The sequence below is a fragment of the Psammomys obesus genome, unplaced genomic scaffold (genome assembly GCF_907164565.1).
Source record: "Psammomys obesus unplaced genomic scaffold, mPsaObe1.curated_primary_1811, whole genome shotgun sequence".
NCBI lineage: Eukaryota > Metazoa > Chordata > Mammalia > Rodentia > Muridae > Psammomys > Psammomys obesus.
This window is the reverse complement of record NW_026596089.1, coordinates 329,619-345,312: the sequence shown is the minus strand read 5'-3', so window position 1 is coordinate 345,312 and position 15,694 is coordinate 329,619.

Here is a 15,694-nt window from a genome sequence, read left to right as displayed (position 1 = left end):
CTAAAGGAACTAAATGGCTCTTTTGCAAGTTCTTTTTTTCATAATGATTTGTCAGTGCTTTCTTTTTTAATTAATTAATTACAATTTGTTCACTTTATGTCCCAGCTGTAGCCCCCTCCCTCATCTCCTCCCAGTTCCACCCTTCCTCCCTCTTCTCCCCCTATGCCTCTCCTCTAGTCCACTGTTAGGGGAGGTCCACCTTCTCTTCTTTCTGACCCTAGCCTATCAGGTCTCATCAGAGCAGACTGCATCATCTTCCTTGGAAGCCTGGCAGGGCTGCACTCCCCCACCCCCAGGGCAAGGTTATCAAAAGACTGTTCATGTCAAAGACAGCTCCTGCTCCTGTTACTAGAGAACCCACTTGGAAACTGAGCAGGCTATGTGCTTCCTCTGAAATATGATACACAGAAGACAAAAGAAGACAATTGCAGTCATGAGCTCAAAAAAGAATCATCTTCCTCTGTAGCCCCAGAAGACTATACCCTACAGAGGGAGGTGATCAAAGAGTCTGTCACTGAGTTCATGTCATAGACAGCCCCTGATCCTCTTACTAGGAAAGCCAGTTGGAAACTGAGCAGCCTATGAGCTTCCTCCGAGCAGGGGTTCTAAGTCCTCTCCACCCATGGTCCTTGGTTGGAGTATTGGTCTCTGCAGGCTGCCCTGTGCCCTGGTGTTTTGCCTCTGTTGTATCAAAGGAGATGCTGAGACTCATAGCCAAACATTGGGAAGAGTGCAGGGAACCATATGGAAGAAGCTGGAAATATTTTTTTCTTTTAAACATTACATTTCTTTTTCATATATATTATGGTATGTGGTTTTATGTTTTATGGGATTTTGTGTGTGTGTGTGTGTGAATATGTATGTCTCTGTGTTTATATATGTGTCTCTGTGTTTATATATATTCTATTTGTTTGCTTTATACTGTTATAGTTTGTTTGGTTTTGTTTTATCATATTTTCTAAATTATTGTGGTTGCCTGTTTGATTTTTAATGATTTTTAATGAGAGAGATGGAGAGAGTTAGAGTTAGGGGAAAGATGGGGATTTAGGTTTGGGTAGGAAAAAAGTGAGAAGGAGCTTGGTGGAATTAAGAGAAGATAATCCATAAAAAAGATTATATTCTTTGAAAAAAATCTATTTTAATAAAAAAAAGTGAATTTCATGAAATGTGAACTTTATAAATCCATTGAGTAGCAATGTTATAAAATGTATTATTATACAATTAAAGAGAATGAATTGTTGGCTTTACAATAAAATGTACTTCTTAGCAATGTTATACTTATAGGAGGGCTGAGAAAAACATGTATTCTTTTATCCCATATTAACTCAAGTGGCAACAAAGCCTAGGAACAATGGAAGAAATAATGATGGAAAGGAACATCAGAGGAATAATGAGCTATTGTAAAAATGGCAAAGGAGAAAAAAAATCGTTCAGTGGATATGAAAATATGTCCGGCCTTTTAATGGGTGATTGTACACATAGGAGAGACCTCGCTGAGGTACAGAATGTGGATTAATATATTTATTGTTTGATATATCAAAATGTATAGTTCGTTATGAAAAGTCATAGAAAATTGTGTGAAGAAGGTCATTTCTGTAAATGTTCCACAGGGTACAGAGGGATGGCTTCCTTAACATTATTGTCAGTTTATGACTGTCAACAATGGTTTAAGCACACACACACACACACACACCACACATACACACACACATACAAATACCATTGTCATACTTATCTTGTTACAACTCTTATGAAACCATGATAGAGAAAAATGGTTTTGGAAGCAGCATGTGTTCAGATATCACTTGTACAGCAACTTATATTTTTTTTTCTAGGACTATATGTAACCTGTCCAAAAGAGAAAGAAATGACCACATTTGAGGGTTGAATGTATAATAAACTATGCTTCAAACATTATAAATGAAAAATCTTCTACAAAGTACAACTGGATGAAAAGACATGAAAATAGGAGTCTGAACTATCTCATTAAAAATATATGTAGTAATCAGTGATGGGTGAAATTTTTCAAAAGTAATTCAAATGTTAATGCCTGTGGTGAAATCTTTCAACTGGGAAATGTAGAGACCTGTTTGTGTTGCTTCCTCTGCCAGATCCCAATTTTTCTCAGCTGAAAAAAAATCCTTTTATGAATTAATAAAAAGCTTTCCACTCTGAAAATAGTGGAATATACAGCTTAATGGCTGGAATGTGTTGCCAGGATTTTGTAATTTAGATAGTGTGCTGTGGCTAGAACAATACTCCAATTCACTGAACTTTAAAGTCAAATGTCAGCTTCCTGCTGAGCAGTCCTCCAGACAGACCCAGACCAATTTACTGTTAGAATAGCCATCATTTATGTTCACCTCTGGCAACTAAAATTTGTAAGTTAGTGTGATGATATTATCAGACACTTCTCATTTTCCAGACATGATAAAGTATTTACAAATAAAATCTTGTAAAAACCTATTCTCCATCTTCAACACCAGAAAAAAAGCAGTAGGTAGGTTACAATTTTGAAAAAAAAAAAAAAGTAGCCATATAAACACAGTATTTTTATCTTGACTTTAAGCCTTTTCAAAATAATATGTTTACTTCTCCCGGAAAATACCACTGCATAAATCATAATTTTTTATGTTTACCCATGAGTAATGGATACATTTCAATTTACAGTGATAAGTGGTGAACAAATATAGATTGATGCCAAAGTCAAACTAGCAACAGTAAATTCTTCTCCTGACACAGTCAAGGAAATAGACTCTTTAATGTTCTCAGTGGAATCCATGAATCATTAGAAGTGATAATTTGACTAGTGGATGAATCGGTATTCTCCAGGGTAGAATAATTCAGAATGGAATTCTGATAGGATTGTTTTTGTTTATCTTTAACCACTCAGATTTCAATGAAGTTAATTTTTGCTTTTCATGATATCTTATTCCAATAACTTTGAAGGAAAACAAAAATCATCCTAATAAACCAAACAATCAAATATATTGAGAGAAATGAAGGTGCATAAGGAAAACTAATCATTGGGTCATAATTTGTAAAACACAGAAGCTCTGTGTGTGTGTGCATGCCACATAAGCTGCCATGTGGCTTTCACAAGGAGCACTGAGGGCTATATATTAAGAACAGGATTTGAAGGGATTACAAGTTAAAAAGAAAATATGTTTGTATGGCAATGTTCCCACATACTCCAGATCTGTATTCTTACCCCAAGTTGCCAGTTTTTAGATATTTTCTAAAAAAGTACTTAGTGAAATATCAGTTCAAACTTTGGAAAGGTTTGAAAACATTAGAGTTTCAAGTCCACAAATAACAACTATCCTTTAGTTGTTATTATATTATATTAGTTGTTATATAATATTATATATTTTATATATATTATATTAGTTGTTATATAATATTATATAATATTAGTTGTTATTATAAAGCAGAGCTTTAATGGACATTGAAAATTTAAATCTATTCAGCTTTTTTAGTAAACAATTTGTAAAAGAAGACATTGTCCGAAGAACTAGTAAGAGCATCAGTTCCAGCTCAAAAGTTTTGTCTTATTTTCTTGTATGTTTATATCTCATTAAGACTTAAGCAAAGTGACATGTGAAACTTCCACCTGTTACTGTTAAGAAATGAGCATCATGAGATGGCTAACTTTTAGTTCACTATTAAAGAGCAATTTTAAAACAATGTTATCAAAAGTTAGATTATTGATAGCATTAAGGTCTAAACTAAATTTTTAGTTATTGATATATTTTATAATATTTGATCAATTAGTAGTGTGTCTTCAGTGCTCCCTTGTAAACTTGCCCAGGCACTCAAATTGACATAGACAGGATGCTGGGTGCAGACTAGCTCTAGAAAGCTAGATTTGTAATCCATTGTTTTTTAAATGAACCCAAACTTATTTCAGTCAAAAGTATATATTATCTATTTTTAATGGGTCAAGAATTTAGTTTGGTTTGCCGTTGTGTCTATTCTAGCTTTACACTGAGCTTTATTGAAACTTGTGGGCTGTACAGCCCTGATCTGAGGGTGGCTGGAAGTGGTGCTTCTATTTCCAGGAGATTCAATTACCTCACTTGGCAGTCTTCCTGTCTTTGGTCAGAGGCTGAAATTGCTTACCACACGGAAGGCCCCAATTATCTGATTTAGTGTCATTACTGCTCGGCAGATGACTTCTTCCAAAATATATGATTCTTTCCCAACTACATTCTTGATCAAACAACAACAACCACAACAAAACATCTCTACCACCACCACTAACAACAAAAACTCCAGAAAACAAATGAGCAGGTTGATATTTATGTTGTGGACTCATGGACATTGAGAGGTTAAAAGAATGGACACAGCTTTCCACAAAGATTCACAAAGTTGCATAGCAGAAGATGTGAGGTAAAGATGTCAAAGTCAGATCTCACTTTACTACTAGTAGGTAAAGTGTAAGGTCTGATGTGATCACTACTGGAAATAGAAAATATCTGGAGACAACTAAAGGATAAGTCCATGAAAAAAAAGGGAAACGGTGTCAAACATTGTTAGCAAGACTGTAAAAAGAGAGAAAAAGAAAAAGAGATGAAGAAATAAATAGGAATAAGAAAAAGCTCCCACTCAAATGGGGAGTTCTCTTCCCCTTCCATCTGCCCCTAGCATATCAAGTCTCATCAGGACTGCCTAGATCCTCTTCCTCTGTGGCCTGAGGTGAAAGGGATAGAGAGGAAAAGGGAGGGAAGATGGGACAAGGAGGAGTTGAAGAAGGGGGCTACAATCGGGATATAAAGTGAATAAATTGTAAAAAAATGAAATAAAATAAAAATAAATAAAGTACTTTCTGATTAAAAAAAGAAAGAAAGGAAAAGCTTCCAAACTGATGTTTTAATTCAAGTTCTAAAATCTCAAGAGACAACTGAAGATACATAATGCTTTGATATTCAAGGCAATCAATTATTAGAAGATATGTTTTGTTCAGGTGAATCTATATTTGTATAGTAGTCTGACAAAAATAACATATTTAATAAAGAAAGTTCAACACAGTGCATTTTGTTCCAGTCCGAGTTTAAATTGAAGTTATAATATGTAGGTTTTTTTCAGTCACAAAAATCAAATGAGGGAGAATTCAACAAAAATTAAACAGATTTTACTTTTTTTTCTTTATTAATTACACTTTATTCACTTTGTATCCCCCCTGTGGTTCCCTCCCTCCTCACGTCCCGATCCCTCCCTTCCTCCACCCTCTGCATGCATGCCCCTCCCCAAGTCCACTGATGGGGGAGGGCTTCTTTTCCTTCCTTCTGATCCTAGTCAATTAGGTCTCATCAGGGGTGGCTGCATTGTCTTCCTCTGTGACCTGGTAATGCTGCTTCCCCCTCAAAGGGAGGAAGTTAAATAGGAGGCCAATCAGTTTATGTCAGAGACAGTCCCTGTTCCTATTACAATGGAGCCCACTCCGATACTGAACTGCCATGGGCTACATCTGTGCAGGGGTCTTAGGTTATCTCCATGCATAGTCCTTGGTTGGAATAGCAGTCTCAGGAAAGAGCCCTGTGCTCAGATTTTTTGGTTCTGTTGCTCTCCTTGTAGAGTTCCTGTCCTCTCTAGATCTTACTGTTTCCCACTTCTTTTCTAAGATTCCCTGCACTCTGCCCAAAGGTTGGCCATAAGTCTCAGCATCTGCATTGATAGTCTGCAGGGCAGAGCCTTTCAGAGGTCTTCTGTGTCAGGCTCCTGACTTGTTCCCTCTTTTCTCCTTCTTCTGATGTCCAGCCTCTTTGTCTTTCTGGATAGGAATTGAGCATTTTAGCAAGAGTCCTCCCTCTTGATTAGTTTCTTTAGGTGTACAGATTTTAGTAGGTTTATTCTATATTATAAGTCTATATGAGTGAGAACATACTGTGTGCATCTTTCTGCTTCTGGTATAGCTCACTCAGGATGATCTTTTCCAGTTCCCACCATTTACCTGCAAATTTCATGATTTCCTTATTTTTTATTGCTGAGTAATATTCCATTGTATAGATATACCACAATTTGTGCATCCATTCCTCCACTGAGGGGCATCTGGGCTGTTTCCAGCTTCTGGCTATTACAAATAAGGCTGCTACAATCATGGTTGAGCAAATGTCCTTACTGTGTACTTGAGACTCTTTTGTGTATATGCCTAGGAGTGGTATGGCTGGATCTTGAGGAACTGCTATTTCTAGTTGTCTGAGAAAGCACCAGATTTGCTTTCCAGAGTGGTTGTACAAGTTAACATTTTCACCAGCAGTGGAGGAGGGTTCCCCTTTCTCCACAACCTCTCCAGCATGTGTTGTCTCTTGAGTTTTTGATCTTAGCCATTCTGATGGGTATAAGGTGAAATCTTAAGGTCGTTTTGATTTGCATTTCCCTGATGGCTAATGAGGTTGAACATTTCTTTAAATGTTTCTCTGTCATTCGATATTCCTCTAATGAGAATTCTCTGTTTAGCTCTGTACCCCATTTTTTAATTGGATTACTTGATTTTTTGCTGTTTAACTTCTTTAGTTCTTTATATATACTGGATATTAGTCCTCTGTCAGATATAGGGTTGGTGAAGATCCAACTTTTGCATAACAGATAATTTCATGTTCTTTTTTCAATAGCAAGGTGTCTAAGACTAGGTACTTTATGAAGGAGAGGTTTACCTCACACAAGCTTTTGAAGGTGGGAGTCCAATCTTGTATGCCACTCAGAAGATAGCCTTCTTGTCTGTGACAAAACATAGTGGATCAGAAATGGAAACAGCCATATACAGATGGAGCCAAGCTCTTAGAATGGCTTTGTCTCAAAGCAATCCACCTTAATAAGAGTCAACTCAACCTAAGATTAACATGAGTACTTCACACTAGGACCACAACTATTACCATCACTTCAGTAGTGCTACACTAAGGACACAGGCCCAAGCACAGGATTATGAGGACGAACTGTACCTGAATCATAGCAAATATTACCTGAAGTGTTTTTATTCTGTTTCAGGTAAAGGAAAAATATTTAAACAATTATATTATGCAAGTAAGCACTAATTTAAGAATTTGCACAGTGTAACAATCCATGGGTTATTTCAGACCTTGCTGACAATCTCTTCTCTTTTAAATCATACATAACCAATGTCTCAAGGAAAGGTACTTTGAAGAGATCCTTTGTGAGAATTAGACATCTTGGAACTGGAGTTTCAGGGAGTTATAAGATTTCATGAGAGTGGTGTGAAGTAAGCCCATATCTCCTACAAAAACAGTATGTTTTCTTAACCTCTGAACCATCACTCCAAAACCATAGTTTCTCCACAATTTAACTAATCCTTACTGTTTTTTGTATTTTCCAAAATAAATATGATAGTTCATGTAAAAAATAATAGGGTTCAAATATCTGCTTGCTGGAACACATTCTTCTGGTTTTGTTATGTTTTGCTTTGTTTTTTGGTTTTTGGTTTGATTGTTTTTGTTTTTTCTTAGAATTGTGCCTAATACATTTTATTCCTATTATTTTTTCATAGTCTTCCAAGAAAATTGTTAAAAGTGGATATCAGAAGGTTCATTAACATAGCAATAATAATTTTGGGTGTTTATATACATTTTTTCATCTAATCTTAAAATATTATCCAAGGACTTTTTTTTTTTCCATATGGCCTTTTTAGTACTACTACAAAATATCATTCTTGTGGGACAAGACACTTACTTCCCTACAGAAGATGATGAGTTCTTCATCCGTGGCCTTCAAGGTTGTGCTGACTGGATTCTACCCTCTAGGATCAGTTATCCAGACTCACATTAAAATATTTAGTCACTTATTTTTCAGATGTTACAATGATTGTGTGACACAGTTTCTATCTTTGGAACACAGGAGCTGTGTCAGTGTGAAATATTTTTTATTGATGCTGGAGAACAGTGTGAATTTTCCAAAATTTGAAACATGACATTTTGAAGATTTCTGAGTGTATGCACATTATATATCTTTCTATCTATCTTTATCTATCTTTCTATTTTTCTATCTATTTATCTATCTGTCATCTACACTTCTGTGTAATATCTATCATGAATCTATAATAGTATAACATCTATATATATCTGTGAGATTTTCTCTTATCTATCACTCATCTGTGAATCATCTATTCATCTATAAACCATCAATTTATTATTCCTGTATTAATCCATCTATAATAATATATATGTATATCCACCTATCTGTATATTATCATAAGTTTTATCCACATAATAATATTTATAATCACATAAAATAAAGCAGTTATAACAAGTGAACATTGTGAGACCATAATGGCAGAGAAAGGAAAGAGACTATAAAGAGATAAGGTAGATTTGAATCTACCATGCCATAAGTACTGAGGACCTTGGAAGTATACATCATCTTTATTTTTTCATAGGTTAGTCATTTTGGTTCAAAGGCTGTGATCAATACACTAATATTTTTAAAAGGGAAATGACAGCCATGGAAGTTCTGCAGAGTGAAAGTGCTCATGAAGTTAGAGCAGAGGTTAGCTTGCAGTGTGATACTAAGGCACCGCAGGTGATGTGCTGTGCCAACACTATCCTTGTGTACTCCTTGTTTGCTGAATGTTCACACCTTTTAAACAAATAGAAAACCTGAAATTGGTGGAAAGAGAATAAAAAATACCCAGTATTTTATGTAATTTCTTTTGTTAGTTGGTTTTTAAATGTACATTGAGAAATACCTAGAATTATTCAAATAAAAAGATAAAGAAAATTATAGTCTTCAAATCAATGAGGAAAAGAAGGAGGAAATGAAGTCTTTCAGATACAGACATTGCTTACAAAGGCACTCGTGACCACAGAACATTTCTTTCTTTTCTTTTTTCTTCTTTCATTTTCTTCTTTATCTTGTTGTTGTTGTTGTTCTTTTTTTTTCCATACATAAAGTCTACTCCATGACAGTATCAATAGAAGAAAATATTCTTTCACATTCAACATCATTGATAGATATTTTGGTACTCAGTATATTCACAAAGTAGCACTGATGCTTTAAGTATTAACTTCAGATATTTGTTTAATTGAGTAAATTATTTTCCAGTAAGGAATCTATATCTATGAGGATCAATGCCAGTTTTCCAACAGATATCTGTCCTTTCTTCTTTGGCATCTATTCAACATATTTTTTTATTATTGTTAAAATTCATTTTCCCTTTTAAGTTGGTTATATGTTTCAATATTCTTCTTCAGTATACTAAACTTTGAGTTTATTTTTATAATCCTTATATTTTTTATTATATAGATAAATGGATTATAAAGTCAAATGTCATCAGTAAACAAAATTATGTCTACTGAAATTTGCTATTTTATGATATTAGTCAGTTGCAATGTCTGTCAGTCATTTTGATTAAAAATTGTATACATTGCAACTATTTATTTGAGATTAGAAGTCTAAAGCAACTTTTGTTCTAAGTCAGTTCAATTAGTAGTTATAAATCTCTTTGCCTGGTGGAAATTGATTCAGAAGGGAAAAACAAACTTTTAACTTAGAAGTAAAAATTTCTTTGGGTAAAAATAGAATGGTATAAGAAAATTTTAAAGTAGTTTATTTTATTTAGTTAATTTTTATTCTTTTCTTCTTTGAAACCTGTTCATTCTGTATGGCCAAAGCTATACTGTAGTCATGATTCGTCAGCTTCTAAAAGCTGGTACCATACCTGGCTTATGATATTAATTTAAACAATAATTTTAATTTAAGTTTTCATGTTCATCAGCCTTTTACTTAATGACTTTTGGAAGTCTTTTTTTTTTGCATTTAGAGGTGCTGTAGGATTACTGAGGAGGTTCAGGTTGTAAGTTTTGCTACAGAAGCACAAACAAGCAAACAATAGCACACTACTTTAATCCTAGCAGTGTAGAAGTAGAGACAGGTAGATTCCTCAGGCTTCCATGTGACCTTGTCAACCTAAATCTAAAAACCCATACCCACTCAGTATCCAAGTGAGTTACCTAGTAATGGGAACAGGGACTGTCTCTGACATGAATTCAGTGGCTGGCTCTTTGATCACCTCCCCCTCAGGGGGATGCAGCCTTACCAAGCCACAGAAGAAGACAATGCAGTCAGTCCTGATGAGACATGATAGGCTAGGTTCAGATGGAAGGGGAGGAGGACCTCCCCTATCAGTGGACTTAGAGAGGGGCATGGGAGGAGATGAGGGAGGAAGTGTGAGATTGGGAGGGAGGGGGCTACAGCTGGGATGCAAAGTAAATAAATTGTGAATAATATAAAAAATAAAATATAGGGGCGGGGCAAGATGGCGGCGCCAGGAGGACTCTCATTCTGAGGAGCAGCACAGCAGGATTGGCACAGTGACCAGCAATCAGAACTCATGGCCATAAAACAAAAGTGATTATGTTTCACAGGTGAGAGGATACCCCACAGTGGGGGATTCAATCAGTTTTAACTCACCCGGCTAAACCTCAGAAGAGATCTCTGTTCCTCCAGGCACTTGGGCGCCAGCCCAGAGCTATCCGCCAGCGCAATCTGGTCACCGTCCCAGACTGAACTGTGGGCCCACAACACCATAGACTGGATTTCCCAGTTGAGAGATAACCCCACAGAGCAGGAAACAATTGGGACCGACCTCAGGTTACCCAGACATCCCCTGGAAAAGACTCAGGTTCCGCGGGTGCCCCAAGAGCCAGTCCGGACCCAGAGCTGGGACACAGGTGCCTGCATGCTTGCCTGATTCGCCACCTCAGATAGAACTGTGGGAACCAGAGCACTAGGGCACCAGACTGCGTGTCTCTGGCAGAAGGAAACCCCCAGCGGAGGGGGTCAGCAGCTCTAACGCTTAGGACACCCAGCACCAAACACTTCCTGGACTCACGCAGACTCTAGTGCAGGCAGGAGCGCTGTGCTCTGCCGCCATTATTGAGTTCCCCTAGGGCACTGGAACACACAGCTGCATCCTCAGACCTACAAAAGCCAGAGAGCCATTACAGCAGCCCTCAGATACTATGCCAAGGATCAACCAGTTATCTCTAGCTAGACTGTCAGAACTGTGGAAATCCCTGGTCCTCCAAGAGGGCTGCACCCACAGCATATGGACCAGAGCAGTGCATGCAGCCGCCATCCCAGACAGAGACACACAGCTTCTGGTCCAGAGTGAGGCACCCAGCCTCCAGACCAGAACAGTGCCCCCAGGTGCCAACTCAACCTAGGTGCACATTCTCCAGGTCCAGAGCGGAGCAACCAGCCTCTGGCCCAGAGACTTGCTGAGAGCACCTTTCACTTTCCCGGACAGAACTGTGCGCCCCAGGATAACAGACTGAGGTTCCCTGTTGGGAGAAAACCCCACAGCTAGGGAATCAGCAGTTTCTTCAAGAGGACTGTACATGGAAATTTAGTGAGCAGCAGCACACTAAATTTATAACAAGAAACCCAGCAGTGGGTCAGCTGTCTTGAGAAATTCTATGGGTAAGAGGAGATCCCCCCCCTGCCTAACATAGACCACAGCTACTACTCAGGGCTATAAACCTGAGGTGAGCAGTGGCAACTCCTGAGAAACACTGGCCATACAGTGACCATAACCAAAAAGCAGAGAAGGACTCCTTCAGGAAAAATCATCTTCCGGCCATGGGGATACTCCCTACCTCAGGACTCCAGGAAGCACAGAAACTAAAAGCCAACACCTAAATCAGCCCAATGGGTAGAGGTCAGCGTAAAAGCTCAACCAACAAATGAGAGAACAATATGGCATCTCCAGAACCCAGCCATCCAGAGGCGAACAACCCTGAACAATACAGCATAATAGAAAATCAAGAAGATGACCTTACATCTATGTTGATGAAGAGGATAATAGAGGAAACAAATAAAATACGTAAAGAATTAGAGGAAGATAAAACCAAACAGATCATCGCTATCCGTAAAGAAATGGAGGAAGATAAAGACAAGCAGATTAGGGCCATCCGTGAAGAAATATGGGAAGATGCAGCCAAACAGCTTGTGGCCTTCAGAGAAGAAATAATTAAATCACTGAAAGAAATAAAAGAGACAGAGTTGAACGAACTAAAAGAAAAAGAGGAAAATACAAGCAGACAGGTGAAGGAAGTAAACAAAACAACTCAAGACCTGAAGATAGAACTAGAAAAATTAAAGAAAACACAAATGGAGGAAATAATGGAGAGGAAGAATTTAGGGAAGAAAACAGGAACTACAGAGGTAAGCATAACCAACAGACTACAAGAAATGGAAGAAAGAATCTCAGGTGTAGAAGATACAATGGAAGAAATCGATGTATCTGTCAAAGAAAATGTTAAATCCAAAAAATTCCTGACACAGACCGTCCAAGAAATCCAAGACAATATGAAAAGACAAAACCTAAGAATAATAGGAATAGAGGAAAAAGAAGACTCACTTCTCCAAAGCCCAGAAAATATTTTCAACAAAATCATTGAAGAAAATTTCTCCAAGTTAAAGGAGAAGCCAATAAGAATACATGAGGCCTACAGAACACCCAACAAATTTGACGAGAAAAGAAAATCCTCCTGCCACATAATAACCAAAACAGTAAGTATACAGAACAAAGAAAAAATACTAAAAGCTGCAAGGGAAAAAGGCCAAGTAACATATACGGGAAACCCATTAGAATCACACCTGACTTTTCAACAGAAACTATGAAAGCCAGAAGGGCCTGGACAGAAATCATGCAGACCCTAAGAGAACACAGATGTCAACCCAGGCTACTATACCCTGCAAAACTCTCAGTCCTCATAGACTGAAAAAACAAGATATTCAATGACAAAAACAAATTTCAACAATACCTACACACAAATCCAGTATTACAGAAGACACTGGAATGGAAAATACAACCCAAGAAAATTAGCTTCTTTCAAGAAAACACAGGAAATAATTAACCTTACTACAGCAAAACAAAAAACAACCAAGAACACAACGTTATGAACACAGCCAACCTCAATATCAAAGGATCTAACAGCCACTGGTCATTAATCTTTCTCAACATCAATGGACTCAACACTCCAGTAAAAAGACACAGATTAACAGAATGGATACGTAAACAAAACCCAGCAATCTGTTGCATACAAGAAACACACCTAAGACACAAAGATAGACATTACCTGAGGGTAAAAGTTTGGAAGATGACTTTCCAAGCGAATGGACCCAAGAAACAAGCAGGAGTAGCCATTCTAATATCTGATAAAATAGACTTTCAACCAAAATTAATAAAAAGAGATGAGGAAGGACCCTTCATACTCACCAATGGAAAATTCCACCAGGAAGACATCACAATCCTGAACATCTATGCCCCAAATACAAGAGCACCCACATTTGTAAAAGAAACATTGATAAAATTTAAACCACATATAGATCCCCACACCATAATAGTGGGAGACTTCAAACACCACACTTTCAACAAAGGACAGGTCAACAAAACAGAAATTAAACAAAGAAACAATATCTCTGACAGAGGTCATGAATCAAATGGACCTCACAGACATTTTTTTTTTCGTATTTTATTTTTTTCTTATCAGTTACATTTTATTAACTATGTACTCCAGCCATGTCCCAATCCCTCATTCCCTCCCAGTCCCTCCCTCCCTCCCTCCTCTCCACTGTGCCCCTTGCCAAGTCCACTGATAGGGGGGACCTCCTCCCCATTCATCTGATCCTGTTTTATGAGGTATCCTCAGGACTGGCTGCAAAGCTCTCCTCTGTGGCCTAACAGGACTGCACCTCCCTTGGGGGGGTGGGGAGGCCAAAGAGCCAGTCATTGAGTTCCTGTTAGAAATAGTCCTTGTTCCCCTCACTATGGGAAACCAATTGGTTACTGAGCTACCACAGGCTACATCTGAGCAGAGGTTCTAGGTTACATTCATACATGGTCCTTGGTTGCATGTCAGTCTCAGAAAAGACCCTGTGCCCAGATATTTTTGGTCCTTGTGGAGCTCCTATCCTTTCCTCATCAGTCTAACTCCCCTTCTTTCTTATGATTCCCTGCACCCTGCCAAAGGTTTGGTCACGAGTCTTTGCTTTGAAAACACCGCTAGTTAGAGTCTTTCCAATGTGCTCGGTAGACTCCTGTCAATGTTCAATGCGTATCCTATCTGTCTTTCAAAACGAGGATTGATAATCTTACCCCATATCCACTCTCTTGATTAACATTTTAGGTGTATAGATTTTATTATGTTTATTATATCTTATAGGTCTATATAAGTGAGTATATACCATGTTTGTCTTTCTCCTTCTGGGATATTTCACTCAAGATGATCTTTTCTAGATTCCACCATTTGCCTGTAAATTTCATGATTTCCTCCTTTTTGATTGCTGAGTAGTATTCCATTGTGTAAAAATACTACAATTTCTGTACCCATTCCTCCGTTGATGGACATCTGGGTTGTTTCCAGGTTCTGGCTATTACAAATAAAGCTGCTATAAACATGGTTGAGCAAATATCCCTTTTGTGTACTTGAGCAAATTTTGGGTATATACCTAGCAGTGGTATAGCTGGGTCTTGAGGAAGCACTATTCCTAATTGTCTTAGAAAGCGCCAGATAGATTTCCAGAGTGGTTGTACTAGTTTACATTCCCACCAGCAGTGGAGGAGGGTTCCCCTTTCTCCACAACCTCTCCAGCATGTGTTGTCCCTTGAGTTTTTCATTTTGGCCATTCTGATGGGTGTAAGGTGATATCTCAGGGTCCTTTTGATTTGCATTTCCCTGATGGCTAATGAGAATGAGCATTTCTTTAAGTGTTTCTCTGCCATTCGATATTCCTCTGTCGAGAATTCTGTTTAGCTCTGTTCCCCATTTTTTAATTGGATTACTTGGTTTGCTGCTTTTCAGCTTCTTTAGTTCTTTGTATATACTCGATATTAATCCTCTGTCAGATAAAGGGTTAGTGAAGATTCTTTCCCAATCTGTAGGCAGGCGTTTTGTTTTGATAACAGTGTCCTTTGCTTTACAGAAGCTGTTCAGTTTCATGATGTCCCATTTATTGATTGTTGCTCTTAGAGCCTGTGCTGTTGGTGTTCTGTTCAGGAAGTTGTCTCCTGTGCCAATGAGTTCTAGGCTGTTCCCCACTTTTTCTTCTAACAGATTTAGAGTATCTGGTTTTATGTTGAGGTCCTCGATCCACTTGGACTTTAGTTTTGTGCAGGGTGATAAATATAGATCTATTTTCATTTTTCTGCATGTGGACATCCAGTTGGTCCAGCACCATTTGTTGAAGATGCTGTCTTTTTTTCTATTGAATGGTTTTGGCTTCTTTGTCAAATATCGAGTATTCATAGGTGTGTGGGTTTATTTCTGGATCTTCTATGTGGTTCCATTGATCCTCCTTTCTGTTTTTATGCCAATACCATGCAGTTTTTATTACTATTGCTCTGTAGTACAACTTGAGATTGGGGATGGAGATACCTCCAGATGATCTGTTGTTGTACAGGATTGTTTTGGAGATTCTGGGTTTTTTGTTTCTCCATATGAAGGTGAGAATCTTTTTTTCAAGGTCTGTAAAGAATTGAGTTGGTATTTTGATGGGAATTGCATTGAATCTGTAGATTGCTTTTGGCGGGACGGCCATTTTCACAATGTTAATCCTACCAATCCATGAGCATGGGAGATATTTCCATCTTCTGAGATCTTCAATTTCTTTCTTCAGAGACTTGAAGTTTTTCTCAAACAGGTCTTTCACTTGCTTGGTTAGTGTCACCCCGAGGTAC